At 46.5% G+C, this 13,475-nt stretch overlaps 1 protein-coding gene across 6 annotated transcripts in view; it reads left to right on the top strand.

The window, feature by feature from the left end:
* The window catches only part of TNIP3 (TNFAIP3 interacting protein 3), an 82,422-nt gene that overhangs the window by 4,315 nt on the left and 64,632 nt on the right, over positions 1 to 13,475 (top strand). For 4 of the 6 annotated variants that reach the window (XM_064149910.1, XM_064149909.1, XM_064149914.1 and 1 more), the window contains 2 exons: positions 661 to 797; positions 12,952 to 13,032. The gene's annotated coding sequence lies outside the window, so the exon portion shown is untranslated. Of the gene's footprint in view, positions 1 to 660; positions 798 to 9,935; positions 10,071 to 12,951; positions 13,033 to 13,475 lie in introns of those variants that run through there. The other 2 variants (XM_064149913.1, XM_064149912.1) reach the window with 2 other exon arrangements.

The following is a 13,475-nucleotide window of genomic DNA, read 5'->3' as shown; positions in this document are numbered from 1 at the left end:
AAAGAGATTCTGCCTCAATACAAAGGGGAACTTCTTTACTGTAGGGAGTCACAGAGCACTGGAACAGGCTTCCCAGGGAGGTCATGGAGTCTCCTTCTCTGGAGACTTTACAAGGCCTGTCTGGATGTGGTCCTCTGTGATCTGTGTTAGATAGTATTGTCCTGCTCCGGCAGGGGGGTTGGACTTGATGATCTCTTTGGGTTCCTTCCAACCCCTAACATCCTCTGATCCTATGATCTTCTCAACAAGTCATCTTGAACTCCCTACTCTTCTTTTCAGATGTGTTTCCCTAGTGTTCAGATTCTGCTGAAGAGCAAGAAAGCTGTTGATTGTGTTGGATTCACTCAGTATAGAGTGAATTATTAATTCTCCATTTGTTTGAGGGCTACTTTCTGTACTCTGCTTTTTGATATTCCAGCGATATACCTGGAACCCTGTGCTTTCATAGTCACTGTTACTTAAGATCACCCTTTGGATCCTAATAATTTTGTTTAGTTGGAAGCTGAGATTTGACTTCTACCTTTTGCTTTGCTCGATTAGATTTGCTTCCCTCACCAGCTTGGTTTACTTTTTCACTGTCTGTGTCCGTTTTTTTGTTCTATTGCTTTCCTTGAAGCAGTTCTTTGCGTTCCCTCTGACACTCTTATCTCTTTTATACAGATTAGAGTAACCAAGCGGTGAATTTTGATGAAGCGAAGCAGTCCTGTGGTCTAGAATCTGTATTCCATCAAGGCTGACTGTCGGACATACACCACTTGGAGAGGAAGCGGCATCGGGACCAGCTCCGGCGCATAACGGTATTGCTCTCAAGCAAACAGGGGGCTTCCCAACGTGGAGGCACCTGGAGAAAGGGGAAGAGGGGCGGCAGGGTTGGCTCCCTCACGTGCCTGCGCGAAGGGATTGGCGCTGCTGGGGTGTTGCCGTGGTTACATGCGAGATACAAACGGGCGAGCCAGCCGTGGAGCGCCAGGGGGAGAGGCAGTGGCTATTTGACTCCCTCCCGGCGAGCAATAGCAGAATGGCATGTGGAGGGGCAGTGTCTGTTTGACGCCCTCTGGGCTAGCAATAGCAGAGTGCCATGGGGAGAGGCAGCGTCTGTCTGATGCCCTCCCAGCGAGCAATAGCAGAGCACCATGGGGAGAGGCAGCGTCTGTTTGATGCCCTCCCAGCGAGCAATAGCAGAGCGTCATGGGGAGAGGCAGTGTCTGTTAGATGCCCTCCCAGCGAGCAATAGCAGAGCACCATGGGGAGAGGCGGTGTCTGTTTGATGCCTTCCCGGCGAGCAATAGCAGAGCGCCATGGGGAGAGGCAGTGTCTGTTTGATGCCCTCCCGGCGAGCAATAGCAGAGCGCCATGGGGAGAGGCAGTGTCTGTTAGATGCCCTCCCAACGAACAATAGCAGAGCACCATGGGGAGAGGCAGTGTCTGTTTGATGCCCTCCCAGCGAGCAATAGCAGAGCACCATGGGGAGAGGCAGTGTCTGTTTGATGCCCTCCCAACGAGCAATAGCAGAGCACTATGGGGAGAGGCAGTGTCTGTTTGGTGCCCTCCCAACGAGCAATAGCAGAGCACCATGGGAAGAGGCAGTGTCTGTTTGATGCCCTCCCAACGACCAATAGCAGAGCACCATGGGGAGAGGCAGTGTCTGTTTGATGCCCTCCCAACGAGCAATAGCAGAGCACCATGGGAAGAGGCAGTGTCTGTTTGATGCCCTCCCAGCGAGCAATAGCAGATCACCATGGGGAGAGGCAGTGTCTGTTTGATGCCCTCCCGGCGAGCAATAGCAGAGCGCCATGGGGAGAGGCAGTGTCTGTTTGATGCCCTCCCAACGAGCAATAGCAGAGCACCATGGGGAGAGGCAGCGTCTGTTTGATGCCCTCCCAGCGAGCAATAGCAGAGCGCCATGGGGAGAGGCAGTGTCTGTTTGATGCCCTCCCAACGACCAATAGCAGAGCACTATGGGGAGAGGCAGTGTCTGTTTGATGCCCTCCCAACGAGCAATAGCAGAGCACCATGGGAAGAGGCAGTGTCTGTTTGATGCCCTCCCAACGACCAATAGCAGAGCACTATGGGGAGAGGCAGTGTCTGTTTGATGCCCTCCCAACGAGCAATAGCAGAGCACCATGGGAAGAGGCAGTGTCTGTTTGATGCCCTCCCGGCGAGCAATAGCAGAGCGCCATGGGGAGAGGCAGTGTCTGTTTGATGCCCTCCCAACGAGCAATAGCAGAGCACCATGGGGAGAGGCAGTGTCTGTTTGATGCCCTCCCAACGAGCAATAGCAGAGCACCATGGGGAGAGGCAGCGTCTGTTTGATGCCCTCCCGGCGAGCAATAGCAGAGCGCCATGGGGAGAGGCAGTGTCTGTTTGATGCCCTCCCAACGAGCAATAGCAGAGCACCATGGGGAGAGGCAGTGTCTGTTTGATGCCCTCCCGGCGAGCAATAGCAGAGCGCCATGGGGAGAGGCAGTGTCTGTTTGATGCCCTCCCAATGAGCAATAGCAGAGCACCATGGGGAGAGGCAGTGTCTGTTTGATGCCCTCCCAGCGAGCAATAGCAGAGCACCATGGGGAGAGGCAGTGTCTGTTTGATGCCCTCCCGGCGAGCAATAGCAGAGATTTTTTTTTGTTTTAAAAAAAACCCAGCCACCACAAAGAAAAAAAGAAATAAATCCCAAAACCCAAAATTAACCAAAACCCACTAAAACCCAAATGCCAAGGTATTAGCCGTGGTTATAATCCGGACAAATACTGTGATTAAGAAAACTGGGGGCACCCAGACTGGTGCCTCATGCAGATATGTGAATGTCCAGACCCCTAGCTGCAGAGAATGCCTGAGTCTAGTATTTAGTGTGGATGGTGGTGGGTATGAAACCTATGTGAAGTGTGAGCAGGTGGATGATCTGTTCAGTATAGTGGCTGGACTGAAGAAGGAAGATGAGAGACTAAGGTCTATATGGCATTGTGAAAAGGAAATTGACTGGTGGAGCCAGACTGCACCATCCCTGAGAGAGGGCTGCAGCTGAGGGCTGCACAAGTAGCAGAGGGTTCCATTTCCTCTCGCTATCTAGACAAAACGGGTAAAGGAGAAGGCCCAGGAGATGAGAGGGAGTGGAGGTAGGTCCCCCTCACAGGGAGAGGAGAGCCCTCTCCTGGTCTTCTAAGACTTCCTGGTCTTACCAGCTGCCCTTGCACAACAAAAATGGGACACGAGCAACTGAGGATTGGGCAAAGGAGGATGGAGGGGCAAGTCCACCTGCTCAGTTGCCCAGCATGTGTCAGCCAGCACCAAGAATTAGGACTAGTGCAACAAAGAAAAAGAAGAGTGATAGTTGTAGGTGATTCACTTCTGAGAGGAACAGAGGGACCGGTATGTTTGACAGACCCCTTTCACAGGGAGGTGTGCTGCCTACATGGAGCCTGGATTAGGGCTGTTGCTAGGAAAATTCCTAGCCTGGTATGCTCTACAGACTACTACCTATTACTGATCTTCCATGTAGGAGGAGAAGAAATAATGACTGTTAGTCCCAGTATCAAAAAATACTTCAAGGCCTTGGGATGAGTGGTATAAGACTCGGGGGCACAAATAATTTTTTCTTCTATTATTCCAACCAATGACAGAGACATTGGATGAAGCAGATGCATACAGGCTTTTAATACATGGCTCTGTGGATGGAAAGAACTCTGGAAGGAAGGGGGGGGGGCAGGAAAGCTGGACAAGGCTAAGGATATGAAGGAGAACAAGAAGAACTTCTTCAGGTATATTAGTGAGAAAAGGAGGACTGGGGAGAATGTGGGAACCTTCCAGAAGGGAAATAGAGAGCTGGTGACAAAGGATATGGATAAGGCTGAGGTACTCAATGACTTCTTTGCCTTCAGTGGCAAGGGCTCCAACCACAATGCCCAAGTCCCAGAGGGCAGCAGTAAGGCCTGGGAGAAGGAAGATCTGCCCACTAGAATTGAAGATCAGGTTCATGAGCACCTAAGGAATCTGAACATGCGCAAGTCTACGGGGTCTGATAAGATCCACCCATGGGTCCTGAAGGACCTGGGAGATGAAGTTGCTAAACCAGTGTCCATCATATTTGAAATGTTATGGCAGATTGGTGAAGTTCCTGCTGTCTGGAAAAGGGCAAACATAATGCCCATCTTGAAGAAGGGAAAAAAGGATGCCCCCAGGAACTGCAGACCAGTCAGTCTCACCTCTGTGCCTGGCAAGATCATGGAGCAGATGCTCCTGAAGGCTCTGCTAAGGCAAATGGAAAACAAAGCAGAGGTGAATGGTGGTAACCAGCATGGCTTCACCAAGGGCAAATCATGCCTGACAAACTTGGTGGCTTTTATGACAAAGTCACAGCAACAGTGGGCAAGGGAAGGGCGACTGGCAGCAAGGCATTTGGCTATGTCCCACGTGACATCCTGGTCACCAAACTGGAAAGGCATGGACTTGATGGGTGTAGCACTGCTGGATAAAGAATTGGCTGAATGGTGGCATGTGGAGAGTGGTGATCAATGGCACAATGTCCACCTGAAGACCAGGGACAAGTGGCGTCCCTTAGGGGTCAGTGCTGGGACCAGTGCTGCTTAACATCTTTGTCAGTGATATGGACAGAGGAATCGAGTGGTCCCTCAGCAAGTTTGCAGATGACACCAAGCTGTGTGTCACAGTCGACTTGCTAGAGGGCAGGGATCCATCCAGAGGAACCTGGACAGGCTGGAGAAGTGGGCCCAGGCCAAGCTCATGACATTCGACAAGGCCAAGAGTAAGGTCCTGCACCTGGGTCAGTGCAATGCCAAGCTCAAATACAGGCTGTGTGTGAATGGCTGAGAGCAGCCCTGAAGAGAAGGACCTTTGGGTCTGGGTTGGTGAAAAGCTCAACATGAGCTGGCAGTGTGCACATGCAGCCCACACAGCAACCGTGTGCTGGGCTGCAGCAAGAGAAGCATGGCCAGGGGACAGGGGAGGGGATTCTCCCCCTTTATTCCACTCTTGTCAGACCCCATCTGGAGTAGTGTGTTCAGTTTTGGAGCCCCCAACACAAGAAAGACATGAAACTGTTGGAGTGAGTCCAGAGGAGGGCCTTGAAGATGCTCAGAAGCCTGGAGCACCTCTGCTATGAGGACAGGCTACAAGAGTTAAGGCTTTTCAGCCTGGAGAAGAGAAGGCTTCAAGGAGAGTTTATAGTGGCCTTTCAGTATGTGAAGGGGCCTACAGGAAGGATGAGGAATGACTATTTATAAGGTCTTGTAATGACAGGACAAAGGGTAATGATTTTAAACTGGCAGAGGGGAGATTCAAACCAGATGTTAGGAAAGAATTCTTTCCCGTGAGGGTGGTGAGACACTGGCACAGGTTGCCCAGGAAGGTTGTGGCTGCTCCCTTCCTGCAGGTGGTCCAGGCCAGGTTGGATGAGGCCTTGAGAGGCCTGTTTTAGTGGGAGGTGTCCCTGCCTATGGTGGGAGGTTGGAACTGGATGATACTTGAGGTCCTTTCCAATATAAACCTTTCTGTGATTGCATTTCCAGTCCTTGTTTCAGGCTGTCCACAGCCTTGGGAAGTCCTTACTCACTGTGCTGGTTGAATTTGGCTTGCATACGTTAGGAAAACTTGCAATTATTGAGAGACCTGCACTTGCCTCACAAAAGGTTTGCATGTAATGGGAGAGCTGAGGGTCCACCAAGAAAAGTGTGGGTAGCTGTCAGGCTGACGTGGGGCACCAGGCCTGGGTGCAGCTGTAATGACAGCCAATGTGGTGAGATGGAGCAGTATGAAGAGATGTTTCTTTGATTTCACATATATCTAAATCCTGTAAAGGAAGACTTCAGCTGCCCTGGGAGACTGCTTTTTCTTGCTTCAAATAACAAGTGTGGCTGCCCATCTTGATTGTCCAGATAACAGCTGAGCTATGGTTTACAAAGGGTCCAGTAACTTTCTTCTGGGAGTCTGTAAAGTACTCTGTGTAGTGTTCTCTGTGTGTGTGACAACAGAAATGTAATGTTCTGCTTCTTGCCTCTCTCTGACATATGGCTTCCACAGACACACTTATTAAGCTCCTGACGCTGGGTTTGGTCCATAGCTGAAGAGTCTTACAGATCATGCAATCTAAGAACAAGTAGTTAGAAAATATATAGGAAGAAAACTAAAATAGATAAAGAAAAGGTCTAGCCTACTACATACTGTATTAAAGGAGTATCCTGAGTCAGATTTGAATTTTGAAGAACACATTTGGAGCAAAAACATCTGAAAAACCTCTGCCTGCTGCCACTCCCCATGGTTCTGTTGTGGCCTCACTCAGGCTGCAGATGGCACCATTGCTTCACATGAAAAGCCATCTTGGGCTTGCTCTTCCAGTCATTCCTAAGAGACCTGTTATCCTATAGGCTGTTGAAGGCATGTCTTTGATGGTAAGAGTTTTTTAGAGCTTCCCTCTCCCTAGAATAGGGTTAGGAAGAAACAAGGCAAAAGTGCCATATTTTTTGTTCTGTTGTGTGAGGGAGCTCTGAAATGCTTTCGTTACACAGCTCTTTTTTTCTGATCATACTCACAAAGACTGAGCCTTTTATTTCAGTTCCCAGTGAGAGCTGCACGTGACAAGGAATTTCTTAAAAGAATTCCTTAGTTTTGTCTTTGGGGGTTTCTGTCATACTTTCTGTGATACGGCTGACAAGGCTGCTAGAGCTGTGATGTATTTTGGAGGATGCTGAAGTTTTTCAATTTTACTAGCTTAAACATCTAATCTATTCTTAGAACTTCAAATTTTGCATATATATTTTTTTTTTGCTCCTGTAGAAAGAGGATGTAGATAGTAGATGGTAGGCTGAACATGAGCCAGCAGTGTGCTCAGGAGAGCCAATGGCATCCTGGCCTGTATCAGGAACAGTGTCACCAGTAGGATAAGGGAGGTTATTCTGCCCCTGTACTTAGCACTGGGCACATCTTGAGTACTGTATCCAGCTCTGGGCTCCTCAATTCAGTAGAGATGTTCAGGTGCTGGAATGTGTCCAGAGAAGGGCGATAAAACTGCTGAGAGGCCCTGTGAGGAGAGGCTGAGGGAGCTGGGGTTGTTTAGCCTGGAGAAGAGGAGGCTCAGGGGTGACCTCATTGCTGTCTACAGCTACCCGAAGGGAGGTTGTAGCCAGGTAGGGGTTGATCTCTTCTCCCGGGCAACCAGGAACAGAACAAGGGGACACAGCTTCAAGTTGTGCTGCGGGAAGTACAGGCTGGATGTTAGGAGGAAGTTCTTCCCAGAGAGAGTGATTGGCATTGGAATGGGCTGCCCAGGGAGGTGTGGAGTCGCCGTCCCTGGAGGTGTTGAAGCAAAGCCTGGGTGAGGCACTTAGTGCCATGGTCTAGTTGGTTGGATAGGGCTGGATGATTGATTGAACTGGATGATCTTGGAGGTCTCTTCCAACCTGGTTGATTCTGTGATGTCACAGGTAGGAAAGGGTCATGAGAACCTTCTGCTGTTTTTTCAGTCTCTTCTCTGCACAAAATACTTGCTGAATCATTGCCATAAACTTTATTAAACCCTTCAGAGGGCAAAATTGGCTCTTCAGATATGACCTTTTAGAGATGTTTATCAGGCACAATCTTCTGTTGCTTCTGTAGGGACAGAGTGCATCTTTTTAGTAGATTTGACCCTGAAGCATGAATCCAGAGCCCTAATTTTTATTTTAGGTGTGAAATTCAGTGTGATGTAGTGATGGCAAAATGGCCAAAAAACCAAAATCCCCTCAACAGTTTCATTTTTGTTTAAGGTTGAGTTATATACTGGGGACAAGGTTCATTAGCAGGTGCAGTGCCTGCTATTTCCTTGCAGATGGGGTAATTGAGACCTTTTTGGATCAGGTGAGTCAATGATTTGCACTGTTCATCAGTGAGTAAATGTCACCTTCTAAGGCTGTAAATTGTATTAATTTTTCAGAGAATAGCAAAAAATAGTCCCCTGAAAGGTAATTTCTACTTAAGAGCACTGTGTCAAAGATGATTTTAAATGGTAATTACTCCTTATCTCAAGTGAGATGAGATTTTACTTTATTTTCAAGAAAGGGAAATGTGAAGAAAAATGGAAGGATGAGTGTTTTTATCCAATGAAGTATTGAGTTCAAATTTTATTCATATAGTGTTCAATAGAAAGGGCCTTAAGGGGTAACTATAAATGAGGATAAGAGCATGCCATTGTGTCTGGTGAGAACAGATGTTTGCAAAACAGCTGTGCAGCTTTCAGGGATAGGTGGCATTGGTAAAAGGTAAATATAAACCCAGATATCTGTCCTGGTGTTAGTGTGGAACTGAGGCAGAGGTAATGATTGATTTTGATCCTCTATCTTCATTAAGAGTCTGAAAAGGGGCAGGATGGGGGAGCACATCTCCAGCCGACTATGTAAAATGTGAAGCCCATCACGAATTTTTCAAGCTGATTCATTTAAAATTGGTGCCTCAAGTTGCATTTCCCATCGATCTGTATGCATTTGGTTCATTGACTATTGAAATTATCACCTAGCTGTTTAATGGGCAATTTCTTTAAGGAGAGTGATGCACAAACACACTTCTGCTCAGATATTAACTCTTATTTTCTTCATGTTTTCAATTATTGCCAGTTGCAGGCTTCATAAAACAGGGAAGCAAAGAATAGATGAGGGTGTTCTGGTAGGATTTTTTGGCTGCTGCATCTCTAGTGACACCTTGTGGGATGTTTCACGGAATTGTGTACAACTAATTTTTGAGGAAGAAATAAACAAAGCTTGCTGGGCAAAAAATTGCCCAGATACTCTACATGGAGTATGGTTAAACTTCTGCACCTAACTATTGATTTTTCATTTTTCTGCAGAAAAATACTGGCTTGGTGAAGTAGAAGCTAGTCCCATTGTCCCTTGCCATGAATAAAGTTATTTTCTCAGGTCCAACAAGAACTGAGCCACCTCTGCAGGGCCTGCAGGAGTTATGGAGGTGGGATGAGTGTTGTCTCCAGGTGCTGCTCTGTGGTTCAGTAGCTGGTTGGGACACAAGTTAGCAACAAATTCAGAGTGAGGCTGTCACTTCCCTTCTCCTGTGTTTGGGGTAAGATCAGAGTGCTTGATTGTGTAGGAGGCTGAAAAAGGGGCAGATGGGTAGACAATGGGTTCCAGTGTCTTCAGATCACCTGAAAGCAGAAATGTTTGCCTTGGTGTACCTCACAGCAACGATGGAAAGATTTTTGAAGTAATTGTCCAGGATATGTATGTGAAGAGCAGCAAAGGAAAAGGGTAGCTGCTGTCTAGCTAGTGTGCTGGAGGCATATGCATATTGACTGATGTGAAGCCAGTGGTTATAAGTCCTGCTCTGTTCCTTTGGCCCAGAATTTGTTCCATTTTCATTTTCACCAGAAAATGAATTCTGCACCCAATAAAACTTCTGTTGTAGTTGGTATGTTTCAGCAGGAGAATTATGGTTTTAATGGATTCCCCTTTTCAAATAGAGCAGTTTTTAGAGTATTTTCGCCCAGCTTTATTGCTGGGCCTTTAGGCAAGGAGACTGTAGTGGGGGAGCTAGAGCAAGAGACATTGTCTAAAGATGAGAGATTGGAAAAGATGATGGAAAAGAAATTTGAAAACTATTTACTGTTTCTTCCTTGCCCAACAATACTTTGTCTGTCTGCATACAAATGTAACAAATGTAAATTTAGCTTAGTCCTTCACTGACTGAGAAAGAAGAATTGGAAACTTCAAGAAAATTCTGTGGATTTCTTTCCAGCATAGCACAGCTCTACTCATTACTTTTTTTGCTTTCCATAAACGCACAGCCTTTCCTTCCCTTGCATGTCTTGGTCCTCTGGCATTCTTCACCTCACTGCCTTAGCCACCTCAGGCCTCTTTATTTCATGTGGTTAGTCCTTCAGTTGCTGCCCTTGATTCCCCTTACACTTCTCTTTGTTTCCATCTCATTTCTCTAGATGCAAGAATTGGGCCGTTTGATTCTGAGAGCATTAAAAAAGGGTCTCTAATGCTGACTCTAGAATTCAGTCCAGAGGACTTGCTCTCTTAAAAAGCCACCCACAAAATGCTGCCATGATGGAATAGCAGTTTTACAAAGGGGTGAGTTTAACTTCTTCTACTTTATATAGTTGCTAAGATAACACAAACAAGTTGGAAGTGTTAGCCAGTTCTCCTGCAGTTGCTGTGGAGAAATGAAGTGGTTTAATACCTCTCATACTGCTTTCTTTTAAATGAATGTATATTGACACTGCCCACTTACCTCTAGCTTTCTATGCCTGACAGTTGAAAGTAAGATACTTAAACTGTTCAATTTCTTACTGTTTTGGCTTTGTGCTAATAGCACAGGTAGATGTCAGAGGCAGAAGACATTAACTTTCTGGTGTTGCCTTCTGTTCTTGTCTCTTTGTACTGAAGAAGTAGAAGCTATGTAGTTGAACTCAGTAGCAAGTCATTACCTAACTACAAATATACTTGGTCAGCAGTAGTGTCTTTCAGAGCACCAATTGCAGGAAGAACATTAAACTGTGCAATTTTTTTACACCTGGACATAATTAGACAGATGATGTGACTTGATGAGGTAGCACTGTGGTTCAGTGGCAGAACAGACACAGGTTTTATCCTCTGCCTGCTGATGTGGTGCCAATGCAAACCTACTGGTACAACAGTGCTCTGTGACAACCTCATGCACTGGGCAGTCACCTAGTTACTAAAGATCTTAAGGCAGGTGTCCCCTATTCGTAGAGCCTACGCACGAAACAGCCCACATAGTTTGTAACCATCCTGCTTTCACTGAGTGGGAGTTTATCTTTACTAGAAACAGTAACTGCAAAAGTGAGCTTCGTACTTACTGAAAGCAGTAGGGTGCTCCGCTCTGACTCATGGAATGAACCCAGGTATTGGGTAATGCTGCTTTATAACAAGTTTCTCTGCTGTCTGCAACAGTTAGACTAAAACCTGGTTCTGTTAGATGCAGTATTGTAGATGATGCTACCATGGTTCTATCTCTGCCAGAAGCTGGGATGAAGTGAAAACTACAAAACTGCTGCTGACTGATGAAAGCAGCCTTATGTGGTCTCGGCTGGGTTTCAGAGCAAGGACTTGCATTTATTATGTCTTGTAGTTTCTGTTTTAGAATAACAAACCCAGGTGGGATTATGCACCGCTAGCTGAAATGAAGCCATTTCTAGTGTTCTGAAATCATGCTGCCTCTTGAATGGGTCCTTGGGGCTCCCTCTTTGCTGTCATCTTAGCTGATTTTTGGTCTCTGTAATGTTCATTGATGGTTTACTTCAGTAGGAAATCCCCTTCTCTAAATGCCTTGTAATGAGTCACTACTGCTGTTTACTTCAAGCCGAAGGGGATTCCAACTATAAAATCATATTATTGCTAAAATATAATCCTGTTCCATTGCGTAGGTTGCAGCTTAAAACAGAAAGACGTTTGGGGGAGTTGTAGGGTAAGCAACTAATGTTGTTTCTGGTTTTGTTTATTAAATTGGGAATTAATGGCAATTCCAGTAAGAAGTAAGCAGTTCAAAAGTTTAATAGATGAAAACCAATCTCAAACTGAAAATATTATTCAGCAGCTATTTGTCTCTGAATTTCTATTGATAAAAAGAAAAGAAAGAGAAAAACCACCCCCAAACCATAAGTTTGTGTATTCCCATCCTCTTTAACATCTTCATAGATGATCTGGATGAGGGCATCGAGTCAGTCATCAGCAAGTTTGCAGATGACACCAAGCTGGGGGCAGATGTGACTGAGTTGGAAGGCATAAGGGCTCTGCAGCGGGACCTTGACCGCCTGAACAGATGGGCAGAGTCCAATGGGATGGGGTTCAATAGCTCCAAGTGCAGGGTGCTGCACTTTGGCCACAACAACCCCATGCAGAGATACAGGCTGGGGTCGGAGTGGCTGGAGAGCAGCCAGACAGAGAGGGATCTGGGGGTGCTGATTGATACCCGCCTGAACATGAGCCAGCAGTGTGCCCAGGTGGCCAAGAGAGCCAGTGGCATCCTGGCCTGCATCAGGAATGGTGTGGTCAGCAGGAGCAGGGAGGTCATTCTGCCCCTGTACTCTGCACTGGTTAGACCACACCTTGAGTACTGTGTTCAGTTCTGGGCCCCCCAGTTTAGAAGGGACATTGAGATGCTTGAGCGTGTCCAGAGAAGGGCGACGAGGCTGGTGAGAGGCCTCGAGCAGAAGCCCTAAGAGGAGAGGCTGAGGGAGCTGGGATTGTTTAGCCTGGAGAAGAGGAGGCTCAGGGGTGACCTTATTGCTGTCTACAACTACCTGAGGGGTGGTTGTGGCCAGGAGGAGGTTGCTCTCTTCTCTCAGGTGGCCAGCGCCAGAACGAGAGGACACAGCCTCAGGCTGCACCAGGGGAAATTTAGGCTGGAGGTGAGGAGAAAGTTCTTCACTGAGAGAGTCATTGGGCACTGGAATGGGCTGCCCGGGGAGGTGGTGGAGTCGCTGTCCCTGAGGCTGTTCAAGGCAAGGTTGGATGTGGCACTTGGTGCCATGGTCTAGCCTTGAGCTCTGTGGTGAAGGGTTGGACTTGATGATCTGTGAGGTCTCTTCCAACCCTGATGATACTGTGATACTGTGAATATTAAGATTTATTTAGAAAGAAGCACTGTTTGGTTTGACCTTATTGTTTATGTATATTTTCATTATGGACATGGATTACTTCAAATTTCTTTCTTTCGTAAATCTGACTATCCTCATGTCTGTACTACTGTTGGCTCAGCTCCTGTTGCGTTAAGCTGCAGTCTTCTGAAACCATCTGTGGCTTTCTTTTGTCTGACATACCTAATTCAACTCTCATATTGGAGTTTTGATTACATTTCAAATCTCTGTACACAGGAGATGGAAATTCCAATTTGCAGTAGCATTTGATTTTGCCCTCTCATATCCTGTTCATATCCACATTGAACACTTTGCTCCTCATTTCAGTTCTGTGTTTCCTTCCTTGTTTTCAGAGTTTACCCAAGAGCTTCTGTAGAGTATGATCCATTCTCCCCCATTTTTCTGTTGACCTCTATCTCCACACTCAACACCAGGTGAGACAACTTGTTCTCTGCTGCTTTTGGTCTCTGAAAGTCTTCATGACAGTTTCTTTTTCCTCGTCATTTGTTTGATTTCTTTTTTTTATCAATCATTTAAACAGAACTCAGTGGTTCCCATTTTACTCTGGGTGGTCTAGAAATGCAAAAGAACCTCAGCCCAACAAAGGCAGCTTTTAAAAGCAAATTGTATCAGTGTCTTCAACATTAGGATATGAAAGGTAGTGCCTGTATATTGAGATATGGTTGTTGTTGAGCACTGAAAAGGACTGTAAGGTTGCTGAAGGCTTCATAGTAGGAGCTGAATTTAAAAGGTCTCAGTACTGCTTTTACAGCATATTGCTGTAAAGGAAATAAGTTAATAAAAGCCACAAAGATGTACAATTTCCCATAGCCTTGACTAATGCTTTAAGAGAAAGAACATTTAAAAACCACGTTGA

Source organism: Pogoniulus pusillus, chromosome 10, assembly GCF_015220805.1.
Source record: "Pogoniulus pusillus isolate bPogPus1 chromosome 10, bPogPus1.pri, whole genome shotgun sequence".
In the NCBI taxonomy this organism is placed as follows: Eukaryota; Metazoa; Chordata; class Aves; order Piciformes; family Lybiidae; genus Pogoniulus; species Pogoniulus pusillus.
This window is presented reverse-complemented; position numbering and strand designations above follow the sequence as displayed.